This window comes from Hemicordylus capensis, chromosome 3 (genome assembly GCF_027244095.1).
Source record: "Hemicordylus capensis ecotype Gifberg chromosome 3, rHemCap1.1.pri, whole genome shotgun sequence".
Classification (NCBI taxonomy): domain Eukaryota; kingdom Metazoa; phylum Chordata; class Lepidosauria; order Squamata; family Cordylidae; genus Hemicordylus; species Hemicordylus capensis.
This window is the reverse complement of record NC_069659.1, coordinates 121,512,760-121,528,039: the sequence shown is the minus strand read 5'-3', so window position 1 is coordinate 121,528,039 and position 15,280 is coordinate 121,512,760. Positions and strand designations below refer to the sequence as shown.

General features: G+C 40.0%; 1 long non-coding RNA gene across 4 annotated transcripts in view; it reads left to right on the top strand.

The window, feature by feature from the left end:
- The window catches only part of LOC128350935 (uncharacterized), a 42,117-nt gene that overhangs the window by 2,105 nt on the left and 24,732 nt on the right, over window positions 1–15,280 (top strand). For 3 of the 4 annotated variants that reach the window (XR_008319519.1, XR_008319518.1, XR_008319517.1), the window contains exons 2-3: window positions 1,338–1,437; window positions 2,815–2,880. This is a non-coding gene — a long non-coding RNA (uncharacterized LOC128350935). Of the gene's footprint in view, window positions 1–1,337; window positions 1,438–1,930; window positions 1,987–2,814; window positions 2,881–15,280 lie in introns of those variants that run through there. The other variant, XR_008319520.1, reaches the window with a different exon arrangement.

The window sequence follows — 15,280 nt, the reverse complement described above, 5'->3', positions numbered from 1 at the left end:
TTTGGTTTATTAAGAAATATGTGAGAATGTCAAATACCCTATTGAAAGATCTGAAACATCACAACTGGTCATTCTGTCAACAAACATAAAATGTGCTTGCAATCAAGGCAACAGTCAAGACCATTGCAGAACTGATTTCAGTTCCTAACCAGTTTTCTTTACAAACTCAGCATATGTGTGTCATATATTTTGTTGAGGACATAAGAGGGAAAACAGTCAAATTGAGGTCTGACTGTAGATGTGCATGTTTTAGTACCATTGGTTTTAGTCCTCTGGAAACTCAACATATTACATGACCTAAATGTTCAGGGATGGCATTATGGCTACAAATCTGACAGACAAAATTGAAATTAAACATTAAAACAGTATTAGTTTTAAAATCTCCATCCATTAGATTAATCTTCTCAAAATGAACTTGATTACTATTGTCTCAGTGTACCATCTGGGTAGAGAACAATTTCAAAATTAATCCGAGATAAATGCAAGAGCATAAATAAAACAGCAATCAATTTATGTTAAAGAACTATTGGGCACATATTTTGTGTCCTGCAGTAAAATAACAATATTTTAATTTTTTTAAACAATATTTTTAACTTTTTAAACTCCATACACACAGAACATATGGCCCAGCATCTTGGATGACTTTAAAGGGGGCCTACCTGGCCTAGACAGATTCATGAAGGTCAGTTCCATGCAGTAGCTACTGTGGTTTATGGCTATTAGGCTATCTCCAGGTTCAGAAGCAGGATATCACTGAGCCAGCTGCAAGTGAGCAACAACAGGAGAGGAAGCATCCCTTCGTCTCCTGATATGGATTCCCAGAGGCAGTTCCCAGAAAGCACTGTGGGAAACAGGATGCTTGACTGGATAGATCCAGCAAGACTCATCTTGTGCTCTTATGTTTTTATATCCCACTGGAGTTGGAAAAGAAACCCCTTGATGCAGAATACCTCATATATGTTAAAGATACATGAACAATTTGTTGGAACTAATGCAAGCTAATTGCTTCGTGCAACAGATCTTGCTTTCAAATTAGGTGAAGCTCTAAACATATAATAATTACAATCAAGCCCTATGTATCATAAGAGTCAGGATCTTGCTCACCAATCTGAAAGCTTACATTCATAGCTCAAAGCACTTTCACATTATGTTTAGTGATGTACTGTGCATATGGTGGGATTTCAAAGTCTCTCTCTCTCTCGTTCGATAGGGCCCGTCTTCCATTATAGTTTCCTTTAGCATATGTTGCTTTCTTTGCCCTGAGGCATGGATTTTACATGCTAATCCATAAATTGTATAGTGTTTAAAATGAATTTTTGTTCCATTTTTATCAATAGTCAGTAGTTCGACTCATAGAAGGGATGGTCAAGATGGGAGTCCTGTTAAAAAGAGCACAACCTCAAAAGGTCAAAATCCATTCTTAGTGAAGCAGCAAAGGTGAGAATTCACTGCACCTTAATTACATTCTTGGAGTATGGTAGCCTTTTAGAAGGAATTCTTTGCAATAATCAAGGAACATTTAACATGCATTTTTCAGATATACTCTTGTAAACTGCCCTGAGCCATTTTTGGAAGGGTGGTATAGAAATCAAATAAGTAAGTAAAATAAAATAAAATAAAATAAAATAAAATAATTAGAATATTAGCCACTAATATTCAGCCCTTAATTATTTTAGAGAAATTGCTATCCAAAGTCACAATTAGTAACCTCTGTAGCTCAAAAGAATATTTTTTTTAAAGTGGGGGGATAAGATCAGTATGGCTTGACAAAATGTACCATTGCTGATCAGCATCCTGATTAAATTACTGGGAAGTGATAATTACAATGAAGATATCATCAAGTTATTTTATATTAAAATAATGTCATAAAATACAACATACACATTACATTAGGAATATCACAGATAACTGAATCTCCCAAATTTATCTCAGAATGCCAGATCTTTAAGATACAAGGAAGTCTTGCTCCAGGAACTTCCTTTAAAGGTAAGATATGGTGGTATTATGACCAGGAATTGCTCTGTAATGGCACTGCTGTGCCATTCTCAGAGAGGCCTGTCAGCCTTGATTTCTGTATGTTGCTAAACTTCGTAACAACTTTGGAATGCACTTTTGGCACACTCATAAACAATTCAATTTATTTATTTCAGTTTTTGACCAGCATAACACTCATAAACCAGGCCAGAAGTTCCCAAATTTGGAACCCCAGATGTTGTTGGACTACAATTCTTATCATCATCCTTTCAGCATGATGGGAATTGTAGTCCAAGAATACTTGGTGAACCAATGCTGAGAATCTAGGCTATTACCTTTCCACTTACTTGGCTGCAGCTACAACTGCACCGCAATAGCAGGAAGAATAGAAGCCTTCTCCATATGTCCAGGATTGGCCTGGACAGCCCAGGAGTCAGATATCCTATCGAGGATATAGGAAAGTTCAGGAATTTGAGCAGAAACATTGCTTTAATGGATTTTACCAATTTTTATTGTACCTCATTGTAGTCTCATGGTGAGGGCATGCTAGTGGGCCTCTGGGTCTACCTGTGAAGTATATAGCTAAGGAGAGCCCCCTTTTCTCTAGTGCAATTGTTGGGGTCCCACGTTTCTCCAGAACACTCATTGCTTGATGCAACACCTGCAGTCTTGTGAGTGTCTTTCTTAGCCATGAGGTTGTATGTCCTGTGTAGGGCAGCAGGAAAACATGCAAGGAGAAAAACTGTCCTTTATTAAAACTCTCCTTTAAAACTCAGTCTCCGGTACTGCTCCCAAACCCCTATAAGCTCCTAACCCTCTTCTCTGCAAATAATGTTACAGGGGGAAAATACATGAAACAGACTTCAAGCTCCATTGCCAAGCACTTTATCCAATACTGGCAAAAAAGTAAGATTTTACCATTTGTACTGCTGTCCTGCCTCTCCCCTCCCCTCCCCTCCCTCCGTTCCCCTCCCCGACAGTTGTGTCCAGGAATTTTCTCTGACAAACGTGGCAGCCCTATCTGTGCACATGTCTGGCACTTAAAATACTGCTAACACTGATTGCTGTAGCAGTGCTTCAGTTGCCAAGATGCTGAGAAATGGAGTCATTGAGAATGCAACAGGGTCCAGCTGAGCTCAGAATTCACCAAGCTACTGTCTAATGGTTTGGGGCTTACAATCAAACTAGGTCAGCCTATCACTAGGTAAATGACCTCATTGCTTACTTCAAACTGTGCTGTTAAAATCTTTACTCAGGAGTTTTCATTTGAAGCTTTTCCTGAGGTAATGCTGCTGTTTTATTTCTCTGTTGCTGCTGATAGTTGTTTTCAGGTTTGTTTGTTTGTTTGTTTGTTTGTTTTTTAAATACTATTTGTCTGTCTTAATTAATTGCCTTGAGCATTCTTGGACAGAAGGCAATAAATATGTTTAATTAATAGATGTATATTCCATAGGGAAGGCCCACAGTCTGGCTAAACTAATGCAGGATGTTTGTTGTTTTTGATTCAAAGGGCTTCTTTGAAACTTTCTCCCAGGCCTTCTATCTAGCTCTACCCTTCCCTGGAACTCTTTAGCAAATCGGTAAACTTCCTAGCGTAGCTCATTTTCTCCCTGTCTTATCTTCTGCCCCATTGCAAAAACATTTTTATTTAGCAATCCTGCCTTGAGTTTTTTCCCTTCGATTTTAAAGGCCGCTATCCCGATAAAGGAACCACATGTGGAATGAGCGCTGATGCATTAGTGCAAGAGGACAGCTTAGTTGCACTGAAAAATTGAGGCCTGCAGAATTGCATAATACTGCTCATGCACAAAAGTTCCCATCAAAACAAATGACATGTGCCACAGTTGCGCAACTGTTGTGCAGCCATAAGCAGGCTTATGGCTGTATAATAATAGTCAGGAATACAAGCTCCAGACTTGGCAAAACTAGCTGGGCCAATCACTTTGCTTTAGTACAGTGTCCTGTCACACATGGTTCATTGTTCTGGATTTCAGCCAGTGTCTTTTATCTGGTTCTTAAGTGCTGCTTTTGTTTTAAACTCTTTTACTATATATATATGACATTTGTTATTTTGTTATGTGAGCTGACATTTTATATGCTTACGGCTTTTTTTAACAGAAAAAGGGCAAGCAATAACATGGCTAATTAATTAAGTTTTTAATTAATTTTAAAAGGAAGTGAAATGTGTGAGGTTTCACCATGAAGTGAAGTAAAGTGAACAGCTTTGGGCAGCAGATTGTGGGCCTGCTTTCATTGCAGCCCACCTACAAGGCCAGCTCAGTTCCTGTCACCGCAGGTGAAGCCTGGCTTTGGCAACCTTGCTCCCTTCACCCGTGTGAAAGGGACACCTCCGATTAGGCAGAGACAGGCCAGTGGCCCCTGTCAACATCCCACCCTCTCACTTTCTGTCCTCACTGTTCTGCACATCTCTCTTCGATGTCCAAGTTAGTAGATGCTCCCCATCCCTGTTGCCCAACTGGCTGCCCACTTGCTCTCCTTGCTGGTCTGCTGCTCTGTGGACAGAGGCAGAGAGGAGAGCAAGTGGACAGCCTGGTAGATGACAGGGATGGGGAGCACCCATTCGGTGCTGCTCCCTGCTTGGCACCTTAGGTGACCGCCTAGTTCGCCTAGCGGATGGACCGGCCGTGCCCACCAGCATACGAAGGCCTGCCAAGGAGATGAGACCAAATTTAACCATGATGCTTCCCCTTTCTTCCTCATTAGGAAGTGGAAAATATTAAACCAAAATAAATTGTGAGTGTGATTGTACAGAAGAAGAAGGGAGGAGCACCATTTGGTGCTCTGCTTCAGGCAGCAAATTGTCATGGATGTACAATATTGTTGTCTACAGCCTACAAAAATGTGCTGTTATCAGAACCACTCAGCAGAATTAATTGGTGGTTTGTTGCTTGCAAGTGGCACAAATGTATAACAAGATCTCAAGGAGCAAAAGCAAATGACCTCCTTTATATGCACAGCTGCATTTTTCTAGCTGGTATTTTGCCATTTTGGACTGAAATTTAAAGCCATTTTCAGTGACACCAGCAACTCCCTGAAGCTTTCAGTTCTGAAATAAATATGTGCGATACTTCCTCTTTGAGATCAAATTAGGGCTCATTTATCTTACCACTGCCTTTACCTTAATAAAAGACATTTATTTTTAGCTAGGCCACAAAGTAGTATCACATGAATACAATAATATTTGTTGAATGGTTTTAGAAAGACCTCCTACACTGCTGAGGTTATTTTTTCCTCTCTTTTAAAAAAGTTGGTAAAATGTTGTGTCATGGTCTTTAAATCAAGTGTTTGGGTATGTTTTACACTCCTACTCATTTATAGCGTGCTATGTTGATACTTGTTCCAAATCATGACCGAGATCGATCACAGCAATCAGGCCTTTTCCACTAAGGTTGTCTTAGAATGCAGGCGATATCTAAATTATTGTTGTAGCTTTAACTAAAATATTAACCGCTACTTGTTTGAAAATGTATGTTCCACACCCCTAAATACTTTTGGGGGTTTCTTTATTCTTTTCCTCTAATCTTTTGTGATAATTATTCAGTGATGTCATGGCCTATGATTTCTTTTCAGAAATATCTTGGATATTTGAGAACCTTTTTGGAAAACTAGAACCAGAACATGGGAATGCAAATGGTTGTCCACCTAATAGTTCAATAGCATCACAGAGAGAGAGAGAGAGAGAGAGAGAGAGAGAGAGAGAGCGCGACCCATTGCCTTTCCATGAGTCCCTGCCCCTGAGGAGAACCTTAAAGAATGAAGAAACCACACAGTGATCAGACTCAAGGATCATCCCTGCCAATGGTATGATTCATTGGCGTTGGTTTTTGGCACTACCAGTTCACTCCCTACAGCCAAAGCTATCTTTTCCAGACAAATGCCAAATGAGCAGATGCCAGAAGGGCAGTGGATGCATCAGTGTGGAAGTGCATCTAGCAGATGTGCTCCCATTTCACCCACATGAATTCATGGGAATGGTTTCGGGGAGGGGGGGATTTTTTAAGAAAGATGTGGTAGAACTGGGAGAAAACTGAATTAGAAACGACAAAGCCAGAATCAAATAAATTCAGACCAAAAAAAGCAGTATTGATATTAAATTCTTAAATAGAACTGAAAATTGTGGGGTGAGGTTTTTCACAAATCCACAAATTATTTCCCTCCCCTCCCTCATGATCTTGCATCCAACAGCAGAATGAAGAAACCATCTTGTATATATCTTTATATTTATGCACACTCATGCCCTTGGCATTTTGTGTTCAGAGGTTTCCCCAAGAAACCAAATGAAATTATTAGACACTTGGGCTAAAATGTGTCTATGTTAAAGATTCTCATTCTCCCCCTCTCTCTCCATTTCCCTCCTAGCTGTTGCTTGTTAGGAGAAAAGTATCTTAATTATGCCAGAAGATGCCAAATGGATTGCTGCTAAATTAGATTTGTTTATTATTTTTGTGTTGTACTCATCATGAACATTGAATTGAACAAGATGAACATGATTTTCCATTCATCTCAAACTGAATGCAGATCCTCCATGCAAAGCAAGGTTCATATCCCAAGCAGCCTGTTAAAGTCCTACCAGTTAAATCTAAAGTTAAATTATCTATCTATCTATCTATCATATTTCTATTCCACCTGGTATGTACATCTCTAGGCAGTGTACAAAATTTAAAATATTTTAAAGTTACAAATTAAAATTCATAATAAAACAATGGAATAAAATAGATATTAAAACAAGTTTTAAAATTATTAAAATTCATTCTAATTAAAAGCCTGCAAAAAAAAGGAGAGTCTTGAGGTTCTTCCTAAAAACAAACAGAGAAGCAGATGCTCTTATTTCAGTAGGGAGCATATTCCAAAGCCCTGAGCAGCGACTTATATAGTTTCCATTTAAGAGTGAATATAGATAAGTATATTTATATCTGCTAATGTACCATGGTATTCATGTAACAACCTGATAAGCTGTTTGTGTGTAACATCCTCCCATGAGATAAGGACAATTTTACCACAGTACTCTTAAGAAGTAAGGAGAGGAGTTATAAAATTGACCTCAGAACCAGGCAGGAAAATACTAACTTGGTTAAATGGTCACCTGCATTCATCCCACAACCTACATTAAACATGTAACTGTTGCACGCACCAGGTGTTCCCATGTTTACAGCTACATTCCCATGACAGTATTTCCTGTGTAATGACAAACCACATTTCTTTCATACAGGTACTATTTCACACAAACACAAGGTGAGAACTAGATAATTACTAGACTTGTTAACAAATATACACGCATAATCCCTTCTTTAATTGTACTTTCTTCCCTGACCTGTGCCAATACCTCTATTGCAATGACAGCCTGAAGTTATTGAAGCTGGAGGCCCTCATATTCTTTTAATGCAAAATATATTGGAAAAGCTTTGCATGTCACAGAGAGAACAGGATTAGTGGGTGTGAAAAATGTCAAAAGAAACAAGATTACAGTGCATGTGATACACAAGAAATCATGGGTTAAGAATGAAGTGAGGGTCTTTGTTGGGTCAGCCTGCCAAAGCTGCCCTTTCAGCTTGACAACAGAATGACTAGGTAGGAAAAGCTTTCTGCTCTGCCCTTGAAATGAATGTGCTAATTAATTGGTCTTGAATTTATGTTCCTTTGACATGATTTGACATTCTGCTAAGAGAAAGTATTTCTTTGAAGTGTAATGTACTGGAAATGGAAACTAGGTCTCTGAGGGGGAAAACTGAGCTTCAAATCTCATGTGATAGCACACAGACACGCAAGGATGACATGCAACCCTAAATTCTGTTCTAATAAATATGATAAACAAAAGCCACCACATAAATGAAAAGTTAAGTCTATGCATATCCCCAGCATTATCACATGGGCTGGGCAGTGTTCATCTGAACTGGTCCTACGTAAACATGAATATTAAGTAACTCATGTTGTAACCCTTCATCTAGTTCACCCTTTCCTTGAAGAAGGCTTTCAGATTTGAACATACTGCTCTGCTATCATGGCTTGTGTTTACAGAAGGTGTGGGAGCAGTGTCACCACCCCACGCTGAGAGAGATTGAGAGATAGACTGTTTTTCAAACCGCATATGATTATTCCAGAGATAACTATATATTAGATTATTATGAAGTATAAAAAGGTAACCATGACAAATTCACTTAAAATGCAATGCTGTTTGGCAAGTTATTCCTGAATATATCTCAGAACTGACTCTTATTTGAACTTTGAACCACTAGTGAAACCTGAAATGGTACCACTTAGTGTCATCATCAATAGCCAATGATGTTCAGGAATTTACGAGTGACTGCCTTTTGCATCATTGCCGTCTCACTCATTTGCTTCTATCCCACTTTATCTGCACTTTTGAATGAGGTGTTCAAGGGAAATGTAAAATCTATGTTTGAAAATATGGGACATTATTAAGCCCCTGAGTTTTGGAATAAGGGCAGCTGTTCTGTTCCATGAAGCAGCAAGTGCTTGGAATAAGAGATTGTCCCGTGGGTGTCATTTAAAGAAGGAAGAAGGGCTGTCTCTCTTCTCTCTTACTCCTCACTCTTTCACACACAAACACATGTTTCAGACCACATGTATTCCTCAGGAGCACCTCTATCCCTGAGATATTTAAAAATGATCACAACATGTGCTCTTCAATATATATACTGCTATTTTGCAGTTTAATCTTGCATCTACAAATTGAACCTTGATTTACATTTGACTTTACATTTGCCTTCGAAACCTGCTTTGCATTTCCCCCTCATTCAGCTGCTTACTGAAATGAACAGTCTCCTTTGGAATGGATAATCCTTGGACCTCCTAAAGCAACATCTTTATTACATGACAAATTTATGTTCCTGCCACTGGAGAAATGGTGTGGAGCTGTATCTAACTGAATTGCTGCATATGGGGCCAAAATAGTGAGGACACAACACATGGGAAAGTGTAACCCACCTGTCCTCATAGCCCTGAGACAGACGAAGCTCCTACACTCCTGACCTTTTTACATCTGTGAGGCTCTTCCATATGACTTCCAATATTAAGCTTATCCATGAACAACTGACTTAATGTAACATGTAGCTTGACTGTTGTCTTTTTAGTCAGTTTGACCTGAAGGCAATTTACAGACTCAGACCTCATTTTTAGTTATGCCTTACAATATCACTGTACTTGACTGATTGCACAGTTTCTCTGTACATCCAAATTAAACAACACAAAGCACCAAGGTGCCAAGCATCGTACTGTGTTAACGTACCTAAAAGTTTTATCTGGTTACATTTAAAACCCTGGTTTTAGAAGTGACATGTCACACTTTGGTTGCAGATATATTTTGATTAATTCCCCCTACATTTTTTGTGCACCAAGAGGCAATCTCTAGATATATCTTGTTTAACACAACCCACTAGTGATCTTCATCTCCAGTAGCAGTTCTTCTAATCACATATTCATTTCAAGGTCCAATAAATTAAAATTAATTCATTAATTCATTAATATATTGAATTACCATCTAAATTGCTGATAAATCTTTCTCTGATATCAGCTGGCTTAGACATTTAAAAAGTCAGATTGTTTGCCTGACTTTCATTGGGTCTTGTCTATCCATGCAATGTGACTTCCTTCGAAGTTAAAACATACAGGATCTGGGTGTAAGATGGTGTTCCTAAAAAAGTTAAACTACAAGGCTCAAACTGCTTGCTTTTGGACTGTTATCACTGAAATCAGTTTAAGTATTCTCAAGGTAGGTGGGTTGGAGGCCTGCAAGCTTTGCTATCATATTTTGAATATAAAATTAACATTCAATCTACTTAGACTAAGTGAGCCACTATTACTTTCTTAGTAGGATAAAAATGGTAGTAAATAATATATTTCTTTTTTTATACATTCTCTGAGTATATACTTTAAATGCAATACAGACTTTCACCTCATATATTATTGCCATCTCATACAAGTGTGGTTTCTATTTCAATGTGATAAGAGTACAAGATTATTTTGTCCAGATTTTAAGATTTTAACCACTTAAAGCTTTTATATATTCTCACCCATTTTACCATTTTAACACTAATTTTACCTGTTTTAACTGCAGTTTAAGATCATTCACCATAGTCTAAAAGTAGCTGTATAACATTGTAAAGCTTTTAGCCTCTATACCAGGCTTCCCCAAACTGCGGCCCTCCAGATGTTGCTGAACTACAACTCCCAGCATCCCTAGACATAATTTTTTGTGGCTGGGTATGCTGGGAGCTGTAGTTCAGCAACATCTGGAGGGCCGCAGTTTGGGGAAGCCTGCTCTATACTCACAGTTCCAGGCATAGCCTGTTTTAATGCTATTTTAATGCTGCTTCAATATATTCTAATTTATGCTGGTCAAAGACCGTAATAAAGATTGATTGATTGATTGATAAGATTATTCTTCAGACATTTCTTTCTTTCTTTGCTATACAATGATAAAACCAAACGATTACTGTAAAGTGGCTTTGTTCACTGTCACAGCATCAAGGAAGTCTAATTTTCTACTTGGACTGACCTTTTCACATAAGTGCTGAAAATAAAGTTATCATCATTAAAGCTAAATATGCTAGACAAGAACATGATTTACAAAATCTTGCATCATGGAATAAACTGTTATGCTGGCCAAACAATACTGTTTGGTGGTGATGGGACATTAAAGGTAAAAGGTAAAGTTGTGCTGTCGAGTCGGTGTGAACTCCTGGTGACCACAGAGCCATGTGGTTTTCTTTGGTAGAATGCAGGAAGGATTTACCATTGCTATCTCCCATGCAATGTGAGATGATGCCTTTCAGCATCTTCCTATATCACTGCTGCCCAATATAGGTGTTTCTCATGGTCTGGGAAAGATACCAGCAGGGATTAGAACTGGCAACCTCTTGCTCACTAGGCAAGTTATTTCTTCACTGTGCCATTAGGTGGTGGTGGGACATTACCCCAGTATAATCCCTTGACCCATGGTACACTTGCAGTACAGTATGAAAAAATGGGGATTACTATTGGTATAAATCAAGAGATGCTGCTGTCATGATGAGGAGGGAGAGTTAACCAAAGGTCTGCTTGGAAAACAACAGTGGCTACTGGCAATCAACCAAATGAACAAAGGACGAAGTGGCTGAACTAGATGAAGAAGGTTGATCAATAATAAGTGGCACCCTGTAGCATAAATTAGTACGAGAGTCACCTGTTCGAAGTCTTTGGGCCTTTCCCCATTCCTTTCTCTTGTGAGTCTGTAGTCAGTGCTTGAACCTAGCCTGCGGACTTTTAAAGGACTTTTAAAGGCTCTATTGAACTGTGGCTCCATTTTGGCCCTTCATCGAACTGGAAAACAGTTTGTCATAAAATATGTCATGGTGGAAGATGGGAGTACACAAAGGACTATCAGAATTCTTCCTTCTGTCTGTTCCAGTAGTTGTGTGGTTACAGAGTCTGTGGCGTGAGAAGTTTTTATTCTAGTCTTGCCACAGTGCTATCCTATACTGCAGGTACTCAGAATGTATGTGTTACCTTGGAAAGGCCATATCATAGCAAGCTTGTTTCCCTTATGTAGATACTATCACTAAGATAATGAGCCCTTTCTCATGATTAATGAGAAGGGCTTGGTGGCAGGCGGTGGGGAAGACCACTAACACTTATCTTCCCCACAGACAATCCTTGGTCCATGCAGGGCATGTGGATTGCTCGCCCACGTGGACACTGGCCGCCCTTGGCAGTGCAGAGGTTTGGGGGCCAGAAAGTGTCATCCTGCCGCCTAGAACTCCCATAATGCACGAGTGTGCGGTGCACTATGGGGATCCACAGGTGCTGGCCAGGAGTCTGCTCTTGTGCTGGCACCACACAGTGCTGACACACGAGCACTTAGACCAGGTGAAGGGCACCCTCACACCCTTAACCCTGACCAAGCAGTGGGCTCCCTAAGCAGGTTTGCTGCTGTGCCGCAGCTGGGAGCCTCTTGCTTCCCGGCAGTACACATGCATAGCCAATCAAGGGCTTGGCTGCCTTAGTCCGCTCTTGGCTGTGCATGTGAACAGCCTCGTTGTGTGTGCATATTAATATTGAGGCTGTTCACAAGTGCAGCCAAGAGCGGGCTAAGGCAACCAAGACCACTCTTGGCTGTGCCTGTGTACTGCTGGGAGAAGAGTGGCTCCTGGTGAAGGCGCAGTGGCAAACCGGCTTAGGGATCCCGCTGCTTATATGGATGACAAGGACACCCTTAACCAGGGCTAAGTGTTCATGTGTCAGTGCTGCACAGTGCAAACACAGGAGCAGGCTACCAGGTGATCCCCACGATGCACTGTGCACTTTCTGCTGGGAGCGTGGTGCATTATGGAATTCAGGGGGGGGCAGAACAACTTGTCCCGGCCCCCAAACCTCTGTACTGCCAGGGGCTGCCAGTGTCCAGGTGGGTGTGCAATTCATGCAGCCAGCATGGACCGAGGGTCACTTGTGGGGAAGGTAAGTGTTAGCTGCTTTCCCCACCATCAAGCCCTTCTCACATCATGAGAAAGGGCTCATTGTCTGGATTAAATCCTCGGTATTGCAGATGGTCTTTAATCAGCTGTAATTGTGGAAAAGACTCGTACATGTTTTATCTTTCACATACAAACCTCCAGAGCACTGAGGTATGGGACTGGATGACCAGACTCAAATGCATTCTTCCCTGTCCAGTCTTGTCGTCTTTTTTCCTTTACTGTCAGGAGATATCAAGCCCTGTTTTGAGGGAGGGGAGCCCATAGCTAACTTTGGGTACAGCAGCAGTTTTCATTCTTTTTCACACTTAGTTAAACAAGGAAATCTGTGCCTGGTAAATTATGAGTGAGTGGTACTTCAAAAAGGTATTGTGCCATCATTATGATGTTTTTTTCCAATTGACAGATATTTTGTGCTTCTCTTTTTTTAAAGCCTGGTTAATGTGGGGCAGTTTTTTGTTTTGTTTTTTGTTTGCTGAACCTCTATTTGTGAGGACTGTGGTCGCTGTTGCCATTTCATTTTTAATGCAGCTTCTATACCAGGCATCCCCAAACTGCGGCCCTCCAGATGTTGCTGAACTACAACTTCCAGCATGTCCAGCCACAAAAAATGTGTCTAGGGATGCCGGGAGTTGTAGTTCAGCAACATCTGGAGGGCCGCAGTTTGGGGATGCCTGTTCTATACTTTTGACATTGCTTCTGGAACTGCATTTAATAAAATTACTATATCATGTCAATGAATAGGCTTGAAAAAGCAGCCATGCAACATAGCAACACCATAGAACCCAGTCTATTGGAGTGTTCAAAAGAACAATCTAGCCAAGTTATTTGTTTGGTCTTTCCCTTGGCTGAGACATATTCAAAAATCACACCATCATTTTCTGCTAAAGCTGCACTTCTGCCTTCTACAAATTGCTTTGCAGACATTACGAAATTTAAGCCTTTGTGTGTCTCAGAGAGGTTTCAACCTTTATGCCTCTGGGAAAGAAGTAGGAAGCACAAGCGGATTCTCTGCAGCAAAGTCAAAAGCCCAGTAATTGCAGCAGAAACTAGAATCAACACAGCAGTCCTTTCCACAGTATCTTCATCCACTCTATCTACATTTACAATCACAGTGCTATGGGCCAGTGGTTATTCAACATTCCTGTTCATGTGTTCTAGTCTTCCACTTCACCATACTGACTGATATGATATGCAGGCTCAACTATGACAGCAGGCATTGGGGTGTGGCTGCTGTGGACGTGGAAGCAGTATTGTTGCTGTTGCGAACCATCAGCTGTTCAAGCACAGTTCCCATTTGCCAAAATAGGGGAAACTGCGGGGGTGCTACTTGCGCAGCCACAGGTCAGCAACAGCAGTACCACTGCTTCCACCAGCACAGCAACAGTACCCTGAAGCCTTCTGTCACCATCAGATTGCACATCATGTCAACCAATGGCTGATTGTGCCCCCACCCACACACACCATAAATCCTAGTGGAAGGAAGCTCCAATGCACGGCTATTATAAAATGCATCTTATTGCAATCTACATTTAAATGAATGAATCCTGTGATGTGGGTGCAATGTTTTGAAAATCAGGTTATCTAGTACCACAGATGTCAAGTTGTAGAAAATCAGGAATCCTTCTGCAGCCTGTTTCCCTAAAACACAAGTCCCTCCTAAGTTTGTTACCACTCAAGTTAACCTTGGAGCAACAATCCTTAATCTATATGTGAAGCTATTTGTTTTGACTTCTGTATGATTCCATTTGTCTATAAGTACACACTTGATTATCATTGATATGCCAACACAGTTTTCACATGAAGTTTTTATCAACCATTTAATGCCAAAATAGTTGCTTAATTATCCCATAAGGAAACATTCATTGCTTATGTAGCAGTTTTATTTTTCATGTAGCTTTGGTGGCGGGGGTGGGACATAGCTGCAAATATGGCCATTTTGTGGGTGAAGAATAATTTTACAGCTATTGAGATTAAGCTAACATATGAAAATAAACATCCTCCAAGAATTTTCACAAGACTTATCTGCAAAAAGTATGGGGAGACGGAAATAATCCAATAAAGGCTTTGAGAAACCATGAGTGGGTGAAAATGTTTTAGTAGTTCCAAAATTTGCAACTGTAGCTTTTGATTGGATTTCCGGAAGATAAAGCATCTGAACACAAAGTAAACAAAATGGAATCTGCACTCCCTTTTTGAGTAGCATTCGGTATTTAGCACACTTGCTATTACTCAATTCCCAAGATGCTTTTTGGATAATTATCATCAGAAAACTCTGAAATCTTTCTCTCGCTGCTGAAGCTATGAAAACAAAATGCAAATTATTCATGTAAGAAATTCCCAAAAGGGGTATGAAATGATCGAATACACATTTGCAGTTCCTGAGGCACAAACATACAGCAAAGATTTAAAGTATTGTCAGTTTTGTGTTGCTTGATATTATCCAGACACAGGGAGCTTAAATTGCTCTGAATATCTGTCCATCGGACTGCCTCTGTTATTCATTCACATCTGCTTAGGCAATGAACAGGGAAATGGTTTCTTCCACCATCTAGATCATGTAACCCAAGAATAATTTGTGGCCCTTGCCGTGTTTGCCAACCTATAGGTGACAGTGATACCTACCAGTTCAACATAGCTTTCATGCTTACTTAAAACAGTGTGGCTTGCATACCAATCTTTTTTTTTAAAAGAAGAATGTAGATAGGAAGGCATTCTAGTCATTGCAATAACATACTATGTTAAGTGCTGAACTGAGATTGAATATGCTACTTTTAGTTTATAAGTAAAGCTTGCTAACCTGGGTTGTCAGTTGATCA